Here is a 14,939-nt window from a genome sequence, read left to right as displayed (position 1 = left end):
ATGCATGCTCACTGACCTCGAAAGGCAAAGCAGAAGGGTGGGTCTAAAAATTAATCTGCGGAAAACTAAAGTAATGTTTAACAGTCTCGGAAGAGAACATCAATTGACATTAGGTAGTGAGGCACTGGAAGTGTTAAGGGAATACATCTACTTAGGACAGGTAGTGACCGTGGATCCGGATCATGAGGCTGAAATAATCAGAAGAATAAGAATGGGATGGGGTGCATTTGGCAGGTATTCGCAGATCATAAACAGCAGGTTGCCATTATCCCTCAAGAGAAAAGTGTATAACAGCTTTGTCTTACCAGTACTCACGTACGGGGCAATAACCTGGAGGCTTACGAAAAGGGTTATACTCAAATTGAGGACGACGCAACGAGCTATGGAAAGAAGAATGATAGGTGTAACGTTAAGGGATAAGAGCAGATTGGGTGAGGGAACAAACGCAAGGTTAATGACATCTTAGTTGAAATCAAGAAAAAGAAATGGGCATGGGCAGGACATGTAATGAGGAGGGAAGATAACCGATGGTCATTAAGTGTTAAGCACTGGATTCTAAGGGAGGGGAAGCGTAGCAGGGGGCGGCAGAAAGTTAGGTGAGCGGATGAGATTAAGTTTGCAGGGACAACATGGCCACAATTAGTACATGACCGGGGTAGTTGGAGAAGTATGGGAGAGGCCTTTGCCCTGCAGTGGGCGTAACCCGGCTGATGATGATGATGATGTGTGTGTGCAGAAGCACTGCCAGAACGATTGTATCACCAGCAAGCCTACGAGAAATCGTTATTAAATTAAGAACATCGTTTTTTACATCATGTGTGTTTCGTATCAACTATGCAGCGCACGCTTCGCTACGATGTACTAGATGGTGACATGTGGCCTTGCGCTGCCAGGGAGCACCATGAAAGTATAGCCAAGATAACGGCCGGGACACGCAAACCGAGGTAGTAACAAGGCCATGAGAAGTGGAGTGCCGCTACGGCCGGGTCGCATGAAATCTTGTGAGTCTAATACAAATACGCGCAAAGGTTTCCTTCAGAGCTTAAATAATCGTTTTCTTTGCGGGCAAATTAACAGTAAGTATTACTTCATAATACATTTCCCACTTTCCGATGGAACCTCTAGTGCAGAAGGCCCTGATAAAAGCGCTAGAAACTCAAGAAAACAAGCAGTTATCGCAATAGAAACGCCAATTTTCAGCGGGAGGCAGCATCGGAAGGAACGTTAACAGCAAAAGATTAAGATAACTTTTGTTTCTTCCTTTTTACTGTTTTGTGCTCTTACGGGGACATCAGGGCGAAGTAGTTTCCGCCACCGCCCATGGAACGTGGGTTTCACTCGAGCGTTCCATTTACACGATCGGAACACTTGTCAGCGTCGCCGTTTTTTCCAGGCTATGCTGCGCTTCCAGTTCGCACGAGTAGGAGTGTGCGCGGGTTCTCGTGGAGCCTAACCGACACCGACTCGGTTAATGTCCAACCAGAAACGCAGGGGTGCTTCCCCCCCCCCCCCCCCGTCTGTTCGTCTTCAGTTAGGGAGCAACGGCGTCGTTAATGGTCCGTAACGGAAACGTCACCGAGACCACCTCCGCTGCGGCTGAAATATTCCACAAAGTGTGGATAGCTGAGCGCAGTTCCATACAGTAACGGGAAATGTGATGCTCTCTAGTAGAATTTGATGGCGTTGCCGTCATGCATGCGTGCGTTGACGCGCAACGTTGATAAATGTAATGGACGGGCTCAACACTAGCACCGAGCCGCGTCAATACCTTGCAAGCCGAGTCCATGCTTGTCGTGATTGTCGCAGTGACACGAGCTATTTCATCCTTGACCACCCTTACAAAAATTTTTAGTAACATTTTATAAACAGTCTTTAGACAAATGTTACTAGAACCTATCCACATTCTATAAACCGTCTTTAGACACCGTAACAACTTCCTAGTAACCTCCTACCGACTATTGGCCACCGATATTGAATTGAAAGTATAGATATAAAATGTCGATAGAATTCTTACCGACTGCTTATTATCTTATGTCGGTAGAAAGTGTCAACTGTGAAGCGACTTTTTATTGACTACCTTTATAGATCCTAACAACATGCTAGTAACATCCTGTCGACTATTCGCCACAGACAAATAGTTGACAGGATGTTACTAGGAAGTCGTCAGGATGTATAAAGGTGGTTAATAAAAAGTCGCTTCACAGTTTTTAGAAAGTACATAAAAATTTTATTCAGAGGTAATTACTTTTGCAATTATATATTGCAAAAATAAGCTTTATCTCTGAATAAAATCTTTATTTACTTCCTAAAAACTGTGCAGCGACTATTTATTAACCACCTTTATATATCCTAACGACTTGCTAGTAATATCCTGTCAACTATCTGTTTGTGGCGAATAGCGAATGCCAAGTGGCTAGGTGTGACATGCAACAGAAGAAGACAGGTTTACATTTGTGCTTGAACACATCCATTTAATATCCCCGGGCTAGTAATGAGGACGAGTTCTCCAGCTGCCCTGGAAGTAGGCTGAAATGTTGCGTTGTGTAGTCTAGAAAAGAGAAGAAAAAAGGCAATATATTAGTTTTGCTACAGTGACATTGCAACACACCATGCATCTGTTTCTTAAAGAGGAAGTGCACAAGACAAGTTTTCAACCCTGTGAGCTCTAAACATCTCCACCTGTTTTTTGCAAAGTCCTAAAATGCATGAAATGACTGAATTAGTGCATTAGAGCTGGGAGCGTCATGAATGTGCGTAACACCAACAGATGCATGACACATAAGCTCTATCATACCAATTGTCATCTACAAACAAAAGCTGTAAATCAACTTCATGAATCAACTTTAATGAACTTCAATATTCGTATTGTGACCAGTACATGGAAGTTTCATGTGTGAATTATCTTAGCAAGGCAAGGTGCCAGTCAGAACTGTGCTGAAGCTTTGCTTGGGCACAGGTACATAGAAGAGTTGACTTTTGTGTTGCACTTAAGAACCACGAAATGATACAAGCAACATGTAAGCAGTTGAAAAGGCATTATGGACGTTCTACAGCAAGATTAGAAAATGTCTTTGCTGTGCAGGCAGACATTGTCAAAGTGAGCTTGTTACTAAACATGTTAGCTTTCCACAAGACAGGATATTATATTATCAGTGCATTCATATGACCGGGGCCTCTATCACAAAAATACATATGCCAACAGTAATGACAATTTTCCAGTTATGGTGGCAAAGCTTGCATTATAATATGCTATTATAATCAGGTTAATAGCTATTTTAGCTGGAAAGAAAGGAGTATACCTTAAGATAGCACTGAAATTGCCATGAAAGGAGTTTTGTTGAAAACTGCACAAAGAATATTAAGATGCTTCTTTGTGACACACATACTTAGTGTGGTGTTGACCTTCTTGGAATCCAACGGATCCTTCTGTGGAAGGTATTTGACAGCCGCCCAAAGAAGCACCTCCCTTCAACGTCTTCTATTGAAAAAGGGGCTTTAAGGAGGCCCTCCGCGAAGTGAAAGCCTGAGTTGTTAGCATCCAGGCACAGCCTCTTCAGCAGGTCCTTTTCAACATATACACCGCCACCGATGTCTACCTGTGAAACAATACAAGCACAGATTCATTTTATACACGTATGATCAAGGAATGATTAGGAAATAGGGTAAGGTTTGCAAAAACAGAAGTAGCTGCTCTTGTTGATTCGGTTTAAAGAACAAAGCAGCCTTACGTATACCATACATGCATTGTACTGAGCTGTGTACTTTTACGTAAGACTAGAAAGTATTGGGAACTTCAATGCGAAAGAAAGACATGCATCTGCCTAGAACTAAGCAAATGTGTGCCACCCCTTGACACACAGAGTGAGATCTGGTGCTGTTTTAGTGATTAGCAGACATTGAAAGCTTCAAGCCTCATCGAGTATTGGGCCAAGCTGTGCTCGAGAACTATCAAACAAGATGCAATTGTCTTCACATACAATTCTGACTTCCCTTTGCAGACATGCAGTTTTCAATTTACTGACTGCACTTGGGTGTAAAGATTTTGTCTGACAGAGCGAATAAACCACATACAAAAGCAGCATTTTCATAGTTAGCATAGTCTTTAATAGGTACTGATACCTTCAATTTAGAAAGCCCTGTATATTGGGCCTCATCAAACTAATTTCATAAAAGGGTTGTCAAGGTAGAAGCATAGAACTTTATAATCATTAGAAGACAGGTGAAAGGAGTTAATTATTGCAATTATTACTGAAAATTAAATTTTAGACAGCTCATCCCAATGAGAAATTGATGCAAGCAGTTTGTACATGACATGTCACATAAGCATTTAGATATCAAAAATAGGGATTAGAGAAAACCTTCCCTTAGAGGTTCATTAGTGCAAGCAGCCATGCCCTCCAGGAGACATAACTTCTTTTCCTGTAGGCAGAAAGAGGCTCGAGTACTTTATTGACACATATATGTGCCCATGCATATATGTTATCTCTGTTGTAAACTTTCTTTTCATGTACATGCAAGATGTGTTTATAACATTTCATTGTGCACAAAATTTGCGTAATAATTTAAAGACCGCGATTTTATAGCGATGCTATTCCTTTTCGCTATTCGTTAGTAGTCTGACCGACGCCCCGGCCCGTACTACGTACTGCAACTGCCGGCCGTTAGCGGTGGGCGAGAAGAGTGATATAGAATCGCAGTCTTTAAATTATTACGCACTGCCGTAACCTACGATTGCAAGAGCTGACATCTCGTTATTAAGATTTGGTTGGTCTGTGTTTCTTAAGGGCAGGCGTCTGATTGAAATGTCTAGATTAAAAATAAACCTCGTTATTGTAATATCGGCCTATATACGCTCTGTAACATAGAAGACAAATACGCGAACACACTCAAGAACATAAATACACACAGGTTCTCGCGACGCGGACCTCCAAACCGAACTGTATACATACAAAAACCTTCATACAAGCTTCCATCTGCTTAAGCGTCAAACATAGCAATCGTGTGTCAACGCGCGAAGACCATGATACATCGACGTATACATCACAGATGTACTGTACTTGCGGGAATGCCTATATGGCGAATAACTTCTTGCCAGGAAACTACCGAACGAACACCAACTTTCAATGTGTTTTCATAATTGTGTGCCCATTCAGGCATAGCAATCAAGGCGGGTAGCAGAATGCAAGTACGCTGTAACATCAGAGGAAGCTTTCGTGAAATTGCTTGCTAAATGTCCACAGCAACATGGCTAACATACGATAGGAAAGCGCTTTGCTCTAGCTAGTTACACAACGCTCATTACGTAAATCATAAGCTTCAAGAATGCGCGCAAGCGCCAAACTTGCTTACCTTTCAAGACTTGGCAAACGCTCCTTCGTCTGACAGGTACAGAGGCACCGACGTTTCTCTGGCGCAAGCACTGTAGAACTTCCGATGAACTCCAGCTCCACAAAAGCACAACCTCCAACAGTCTTCCATACACTACGATTCGAAGCCCCAGTACCAGACTTTTTCACGAGAGCGCGGGCAGGCAGAGGCAGCTCGGCAGAACAAAGGCAGCTCGGACGGGCGCTGTACTAGGGCACTCACTGTCGACCCTGGTGGATCGCTCGAAACACACGGCGAACTAATGGCGTTACACGAGTACGGAGGGTTCGGGATGGCTACTGCACACGACAAGGAGCACATTTTGTCTAGGCACTTCTAAAATATAACTCAAAGACCACCTAAATGCAAGGAGCATTCACTACAACCAACGTGGTGTGTCGACCAAACAAATACTACTGTAGCGCCACTCTGCGGTTTTTAGAAAAATGTATCTTAAATGAAAAAATTGCGTGTTTTTTCCTAATAACATTTCGTAAGGTCTTTTAATAGATTTGTTGGGTCCAAAAGTGTGTATAATGTGCTTTGTGATACGAAGTTTAAGGAAATGTATATATAATAAAAACGAAGCGGATGTTGCCTTCAAGATTCGCAATTGCTTCAGGTGCATGCAGCTGGCAAAAGCACGGCCTTCGAGATCAGACTTTGTCACTCAAAGGAAGCCGTAGCTGGGAGGCGGACAGGCATTTAGGCCCCAATCGTTGGGTTTACAGTATCTAGGTAGGCTTCCTTATTTATAAAGAATATACAGGGACTTAAGCCGAACCATGAGCGAGCTATACAGACACACGCGGTACGATTCGGTGTCCGATCCGACGTGCGGCGCTGCATGCTCCGGCGATTCGGGGGGGGGGGGGGGGGCACACGTTGCGTGCACATGTGCAATGTGCACATGGCGTGCATCCGAAAGATTGAGCGGCGCGTTAGCTCCGCCCACATCCAGCTCCCCAGCTTGAGTTCATATCCACGTCGAGAAACGCTATATAAACAGCTCTGCACAACACTGCTTCGCTTTACGCGAACACTGTCGATAAAATTATCGCCCTGCGAGTGACAGAACACTTCACGACGGCGCGTTGTCCACTGACGGCTCCACTAAAGCCAGCGACAGGGCCGGTAGGCATAGCTAGGCGGACGCTGCGGCCGACGGCGCTTGCGATCCAGCCCGAGCTCGTCGAAGAGTGCTTATTTTTGCCAAAACAATTAACACTGTACACATTAGGTCGGTCGTAATTAAATACAATTGGTTTACTCGACGCAGTCGTTGCGAAGGGCAAACGTGCAAGCGAAGCGAGCGGCCTCGCTCAGACGGTCGGTGTGTGATGTCTGCCCGCGAAATGCCCTCGCGTTGCGCCTCCCGATCTCGCCAGTCGTCCGTTCCCGCGCTTCGGCACGGCAAAACACCTCGATTCGGGCTGCCGTTTCGGCGCGTCGGACGCCGGGTCGGACACCGAATCGGACCGTGTGTCTCCCGCTTTGGTTGGCGAACACGAGCCGATCAGCGCGCCGTCCGTGCAGCTCCGTCTGCTTGCAATCGTGCATGGCCTACGGACTTCTTTGACACCTACTGAGCACGAATTCATGATCACCGCTCATATGCACGCTTGCCATGGCGCTAGCTGTTGTGTTTTCGAGAATACGTGCCCTCATGTTGAATTGGTGCGACCATATTTCCTCTTAGCGTCCGGTATTAGAAGCACTTTCTTTCTATGAACATTCTACTATCATCTGTTACTAGGAAGTTGATTAAAAATTAGGAAAACAGTTACTGTGCAAAAAAGCATTTTTTTAAAGCAGCCAGTCTTTGCATATTCATCTATAGTTGAGATTATGTTATCTGCTCATTTCTCACTAAATCATTTTTAACTTTCTAGTAACCAGTGTTACTAGAAAGTTGATTGAAAATTGAGGAAATTTACACCTGTGCATAAAACAAGACTGTCTTGCACCAGCCATGTTCACTGAATAATTATAACCTTATTTAATAATATTCATGCATGTTTTGTAACTTGGGTTATGTACTTTAAGAACATAATTATTTTTATTGACTTCCTATTGAATGGTGTTTCTAAAAAGTTAAAATAGTGTGTCTTAACTTTCTAGTAACTTTCTTTTTACATACTGAAGTTAGAAAAAAAGCAACCAACTTTCTTTTGACAAACGTTACTAAAAAGTAAAAGTCAATAGGATGTTACTAAAGTTGATAGGAAGTTGATAAAAGTTCTAAAGAAAGTAAGGAAGCATTTTTGTATGGGCAGCGCAAGTTATTTTTCCCACATGTTTAGCAGCACGTGGGCAAGATGTTGAAAACAAAACCAAATGCGGAAAAATAATTAGTTTAACAACTGTAGGAAGAAATGCTTCGTTTCAATTTTTGTAGATAATTGACATCGGGAAAGGGGTCACCATGTAACGGTGTCTGGAAAATGGAGGTAGATTAGCCAATGGTGCGCGAACTTACGCTTTCTACCCCTCCCCCCCCCCCCCCAAAAAAAAAGAGAAGCTACCTGGAAGTAGTATTTATTAATAAGACTAAAAGTAGCAAGAAAACAAGCGAAGTCTACACTGATGTAAAAATTATGGCAGGTGACGCTGACTGATGTTTTTAAAAGTGTACAGAAAGTCGAGTTAGTAGGTAGAGATTAGAGAAGATCAGGTGCTAAGATTTATGCACAAGAAGAGGGACAAAGCCGTTTATTTATCTCTGGTTTTTCTAGGAATGTTGAATTGTTCAATTGTCAAACAAGGATCACACGATGCTAAATAAGCAAATTAAGCATTAAAAGTGTTTCCGCTAGTGAATGTGGACAGTTAATTTATCAAAAATAAAAAAAAATTATACAGCGATAAAAGGGCAAGTCCTGCAACTGCTGTTAAAAACGACACAGGTCGGACACATATCGCTGAAGACACCACGAATAGAAGACTAGACAAGTCAATCCAAGGAAGCTATCGGCAGAAAGAAAGAAAGAAGGAAAGAAAGAAAGGAAGAAAGAAAGACAGAAAGAATAACCGGCAAACAAAAAACAAGAAAAACCTAATAGGTTCAACAAAAATTTCCTCCATGAAACACTTGATTTAGCAGCGGATAAGGTGCAGTGTGGCTTGTGTTGACAGATTGAAATTTTGCCATGAACTGCGACTATAGCCTAGTTACCGCTTCTTCCCACAAAAGCTTCCCCATACAGATTCAGAATGGAAACAAGGATGTTTTCAACAAGGAAATGCACGGGCTTTGAGGTGGCCTCACCGCAGGTGCTGGAATAATTTGGACTATCTTGGGTTCTTAGCGCCCGCAAATAGTACGATACACGTGTGTTTTCTTTTCCGACGCCATGAGGACCTATATAATTCTTTGACATTTTGTCTATAAACTGTGTTCGACTTGTGTATTTAGTCTTAGTTGTTACTTTATTCTATTTTGCAGATGAATATTTTTTTCCCTCTATTCATCTATTTAAGCAGGTTGCCAGAAATAGCAAACCTTGCATGTAGCATGGATCGCACCTTCAGTTTTCGTTAAAATGCTTTTATCTCTGTGTTTATCTGCTAGACTGCTCCCGAATATTTGAATATCGTACAGTATATCATTAATAGTTCTGTGTGTAAGGAGACATATGTAACGGTTTTATGGTCAATATTTATTCTTTAATTACGCAGATGATGCGCTCACTCGCACAACTATGTAGATCAACGCTTAGCGCTATCTAAACCATTCGCGGGCACAGAAGTGACACGCGAAACCGGGTCAAGTAGGAAAAGAAGCTCCCATCTAAAACCAGAGCGTGAACTGCCTTTCTGTGAACATTATATTAGCCTACTAAAAAGATTTGCGCCAAAAACAACACACACAAGAAAGACGACGACACCACGGACTCTTCTAACTTTTCTAATTTATATTAGCCCTTAATTGTAGGAATTACTGTCTCGACAAATGGGGCACAAGCAAGGGCATAAAACACATTCGTATATGTGCGTGTCTGGAGAGAGGAAGACGAAGTGCTTCTCCTGTAGAACACATCTCGCCCGTCTCTGTGATTTCCTGCACTTATCAATGCACTTGTGGGGTCTACCGCTCCCTACATCGCGGTGACGGATGTACAGCACCTCGAAGACCCTCCCGGTTCTAGTTCACCCGCCGATGTATTTCCTCCCTTCGAGGAATACATCGAGCGATAGCGAGGACAGGGAGCTGTACTCTACAGCAGGTTTCGAGTCCTCGGAAGAGAGCTTTCGACTCGTCTAGTACCGCAAGGCTAAACGAAGAATTATCACCGCATCTTCGGCGTTAAGTTCGATCACTGTAACACCTACGCTTCAACGATGGCCTCGCTCTATCCTGTTTGTGCCACAAAACGCTACTGACAACCTACACGTCCTCAACAGGCAAGCACTCTCCGTGTATCTAGAAAACACCGTGCCGAACGAGATTAAGGATGTCAGGATAAAGACTAGGAAAAACATCCTAACAATCGACGTAATGAACCCGAGCACGTTGAACACACTACGACATGTAATGCAGATGGGTAACATCTAGGTCCGATTCATCGTGCCAGCAAATGGTGCCACAATAACAGGAGTCATCTATGACATTGACAATGAAATACCTAACGCAGACCTCCCCGTTCTCATAAAACCAGCAAGTGAACACAAAGTCATTGTGCACGTTGGTCGCCTCGGTAGCACACGTTGTGTGAGGATAACGTTTAAAGGTGACTGTCTTCCCTCCTACGTTAAGATTGGCCGTTTTCGCCACCAGGTTCGATCATTTATTCGACCAATGCAATGCTTGAACTGTCAGGAGATTGACCACGTGGAGGGTGTTTGCAGAAATTTCTCAGTATGCCCTCGATGCGCCGAGCCCCACACAAAAGACAACTGCAGCGCATCCACGTTGAAGTGTCCTAACTGTCAAGGTGATCCCTGCACCTCTTCCAAAGTCTGACCCCAGATAAAGAAAGAGATCTCCATTCTCGAGCAAGGGTGAGAGACAACTCTACGTACAAAGAGGCCGCTGAGAAAGTCCGGCAAAGACGAAGTCACCATCGAAGGTGCTCACGACGGAAAACCTCAGCTATTCAAGAAAATTGACTCGTCAAGCACCACCGTCAGCGGAAGTTTCCAGCACTCCAAACACCGATGTTGGAGGGAGAAAACTGACAGATCTCTCTCTGCAAAGGAATGGCCGCCACTTATGCGTACACAACGGCAGAAGAGCCACTGCAAAAGCCGCCCCCAGTACAGCAAGGTGCTGCATCGGAGGATTCACGGAAAACAGATGAGCAAGTGATAACTATTCTTAGACCTTTAATGAATGCCATTCGCATGTTGCTAAACAACATGCACACACCGTCTGCCAGAAGCTCGCTTCAAGTACTGGACGCTCAGAGTCGGGTGCTGGCAACCCTTGAGTAGATCATGGATCCCCAGCCACTGTCTTACAGGGATGAGGTCCGAAGAGCAGCTATATTTCCGCGGAATGCCCGCGGACTCGGATCGCGCATTTCGGATATCCGTCGCTTTTTGCATGCCAATATGTTCCCATTATCGTCATTCACGAGCCAAACTTACCGAACACGGTCAGGCTTCATGGATATGAATCGTTTATATGTCGTCAATTGTTGGCGAAAACAGTAAGGCTTTGGTGTTTATTCACTGTGATCACACTTACATTCATCAGCCTGTGCCACCTAATGACGATAATCAATATATATGTCTAAGAGTAAAGAAAAAAATATATTTGCTGTTTTGGGCGAGTTGGTCACAAAAAACTACGAGACATCCTGTCCACAACTCCCCCTCCTTGGGTCATTATTGGAGACTTCAACGTCCATCGTATGCTCTGGGGAAGTTAGAAGATAAACGCGAAAGGCAGAGCTGTGGTATCTTTCGCCTTCATCAATGAACTTTGGCTGTTGAATGATGGAAGTCCTAGGTTCCTACGTGGCTCCACAGCAGCTGTCTTTACTTCGATTTTGCCTCACCAAACCTTGTCAGACGTGCTGGGTGCTTTGCGGACATAGAGACCTACGGAAGCAACCATATCCCCACGTACGTCTAGATCAGGGGATTGTCTCCTTCCAAAATACGGGATACGATCCAAGTGGACTGGACTAAATTTCAGCCTGTTATGAAAGAACACTGGGAAACCAATGCATTTTTCGACCTGTAAGAGGCAGTCAAGAGCCCGATGTAAGAAACTATGCGTACTCTCATATTCTCTTCGAAAGTGATGGAATTTGACGCGGAACTAGAACGACTTCGAGCAATAGGAAGACGTGCTGTTCGAAGGTACCGACGCACGAAGGCAATGGCCGAATGTCGGACCACCAGATGCAGGCAAAAGAAGATCCAGCATCGGTTAGAAAAGCTCGAATCGCAACGTTGGACTGCCTTCTGTGAGTCGCTAGGTCCCCGCAAGCCTGTATCGCAACCATGGAGAACGGTGCGAGGTCTCCGGACACTCTCCGTACAGCGATGCCCATTCAAGGCTCTAGCTCTCTCTCTCAAACGATACCGGAGCTTGACGCGGCAGAGGGTTTCTGAGCCAGATTATCAGGCCAACTCACACGTCCCAACACTCCACCGCATTCGAGTAGTTTTCCGCCACCACGTGATCACCGCATGAATCTACCATTCTTAATCCACGAACCTAAGGCAGCATTAGCTTTGGGCGGCCATACATCAGCGCCAGGACCTGATGGAATTTCCTACCGAGCTCTGTGTCACCTCGGTGAGCGAGCGAGAGTTGTTTTCCTTGAGCTGATCAATGAACCTTGGAGAGATGGCACGCTTCCTATAAACTGAAAAAAAAAATCAAATTATGGAGTTTTACGGGCCAAAACCACTTTCCGAATATGAGGCACGCCGTAGTGGGGGACTCCGGAAGTTTCGACCACCTGGGGTTCCTTAAGGTGCACCTAAATGTAAGTAGACGGGTGTTTTAGCATTTCGCCCCCATCAAAATGTGGCTGCCGAGGCCGGGATTGGATCCCGCCACCTCGTGCTTAGCAGCCCAACACCACAGCCACTAAGAAACCACGGCGGGTCCATAAACTGGAAGACAAGTAACCTTGCTACACTGCGGAAGCCTGGCAAGTCACCGTTGGAACTCTCATCATATCGCAAGATCGCTTTGACAAGTTGTGGGGCAAAGTAATGGACAGGATGGTCCTAGGACGCCTTAAGTGGTTCTTGGAGTACCACAACACCTACTCGGATGCCACGGCGGGCTTTCGACGTGGTCGATCATCGATCGATAACGTCGTCGACCTCGTCACCAACGTTCAGCATGAGAAATGCCGTAAGCGTCTCTGCGCTTCTTTGTTCCACGACGTCCAAGGGCCGTATGACAACGTTACGCATGAAGCCATCCTCGCTGCTCTAGAAGAGGTAGGAGTGGGTGGTCGGATCTTTGAATGGATACGCAGATATCTCTCCATAGGATGCTTTTTGTAAGCACCAAGGAAGGCCATACTTTTGTACATTATAGCTGCCACGGCGTCGCCCATAGCGGTGTACTTAGCCCTGTGTTATTTAATCTAACCTTAATTGCTCTCCTTGAGCACGTGCCAAGCACAGTCAGGCTATCAATGTACGAGGACATCTGCATATGGACGTCTGCAGTAACACGCCAACAGCGAGCGAGAATTCAGAGAGCTGCCACCCAAACTGCTATCTTACCTCCGTAATCGAAGCGTCGAAATTTCCTCCGAGAAATGCGCACTAGTGCCATTTATGCGCAAACCCATGACAAACTGCAGCGTAATGATAAATGGACAAATAATACCATATGTTCGATTTTACAAGTTTCTAGGTATCATAATCGACAGAGACTTGTCATATCATACGTGAAAAAACGGTTGACAGCCATCTGCTATATGTTCAAGTTTTTCACTGGCAAGACTTGGGGAATGTCGACAAGTGCTATTTTACAACTATACAGGGTGCTTTTTCTTGGCTTTCTGCGGTACAGCTTGCCAGCAATAACCAACACTGGCAAAACGAATATACGCACAACACGAAGTGTTCAAGCTCAAGCGCTCCGGATCTGTCTAGGCCTGCCTCAGAGTGAATCAACAGTGGCGGCTATAGCAATCGCTAGAGACTTGTCAAGATCCACACCCACATAAAACATCTTGCCAGGAGTCCTTGCCACCACCTAGACTCTCTACCAGCGGACAGGCTACGCACCTCTTTCAGCCAAAGGGTAACCGCACATGGTGAATCATTACCAGGATGTTTCACTCCGGCTGCGAGACCTTCGATTCCTCCATGGTTCCCCGATTCTTCGCTCAGCCGAAAATCAACCTGACAATATCTGGCATCACGAGAAAAGCTGATCTATCATCACCAGCCCTTAAACGGCTCACGTTACCACTTTTGTGCGAGAATGTAATGGAATGGAAAAACTTTATTGCTCTATATCTCAGAGAGATTGGCGGTGGACCGGTGTCTTCATGTCTTGAGTCCTGGCCTCTTCACAAGGTCGGCGCCCCTATTCCAGGGCACCGCTGAGTCTTGCTGCCTCGCAGGCGTGATGCACAATTGCCCGTTGGGCTGCGAGCTCGCTGCTGGTGAGCAGACCCTCCCATTGTTCCGCACTTGAGTTATTTACTTTATGGAATGCGAAATTACGCTTGCATTCCCACGTGATGTGGTATAACGTGGGGGTTGCCCCGCACCTCGGACATGTATCCCTGTACTGGGTAGGGAACATTTTGTGTAGTGTGTGCAGGTTGAAAAACGTACCTGCTTGCAGTCATCGACAGCTGACTGCCTCGTGTTGTGTGACAGATGTGTGGGGTGACGATGTGTGTGACCGTGACTGTACACATACCTACACGAATTGATCTGTCCTGCCAAACAGCTCCGCTACGGCAATTATGATACCAGCGAAAGTTACAACCATCAAATTTAAGACGACTCACGCGACAACATCGACGGCAGCAGAGACCGCAGCGCTCTTTACCGCCGTTCACTACATCAGGGATGAACCACCACACAAGTTGACGATCTTCTGCGATTCCAAGGCAAGACTGGAGTCTCCACTGTCACCTTTACGATGCAGACCACCCGAGCAGCTAGTATTTGAGATGCACCATATAAGTGATGCAGGCCAAGAAATAACTTTCCAATGGCTTCCAAGTCACTGCGGGATTATCGGCAATGAACGGGCCCATAAAGCTGCCCGGTCAGCCCCTACTGAGGGCCACCACGTACCAATACCGCTTTCTAGAACTGACGCAGCGCAGAAGCTCCACCTGCCTGCTTGTTAGTGCAACGCGTCGCAATGGAATGAGCCACATTTCAGGAATCTTATTTATTTATTTATTTATTTATTTATTTATTTATTATACAGTCCAACATACGCCCAGAGAGCATGACAGTGCGGGGGGGGGGGGGGGTAATACAAACGTAAAACAGTGGCAATTAAGGTTACATAATAAAAAACACGGTGACGAATAATGCAGTGCAGGCAGCATAACCATCTCCCCCTCCAAAAAAAGGAATATGAAAGAAAAGGACTATATGTAGATATATACATATATACA

At 45.0% G+C, this 14,939-nt stretch overlaps 1 long non-coding RNA gene across 1 annotated transcript; it reads right to left on the bottom strand.

The window, feature by feature from the left end:
- Window positions 1-2,450: 2,450 nt before the first annotated feature.
- LOC142563089 (uncharacterized) lies at window positions 2,451-5,764 on the bottom strand. The gene is made up of 3 exons (XR_012824298.1): window positions 5,350-5,764; window positions 3,387-3,596; window positions 2,451-2,548 (listed from the first exon to the last, which is right to left on the bottom strand). It is a non-coding gene; the product is annotated as an uncharacterized LOC142563089 (long non-coding RNA).
- Window positions 5,765-14,939: the final 9,175 nt, after the last annotated feature.

This window comes from Dermacentor variabilis, chromosome 11, assembly GCF_050947875.1.
Source record: "Dermacentor variabilis isolate Ectoservices chromosome 11, ASM5094787v1, whole genome shotgun sequence".
NCBI lineage: Eukaryota > Metazoa > Arthropoda > Arachnida > Ixodida > Ixodidae > Dermacentor > Dermacentor variabilis.
Note: the sequence above shows the minus strand (reverse complement) of the source record. Positions and strands in the feature narration are given on the sequence as shown.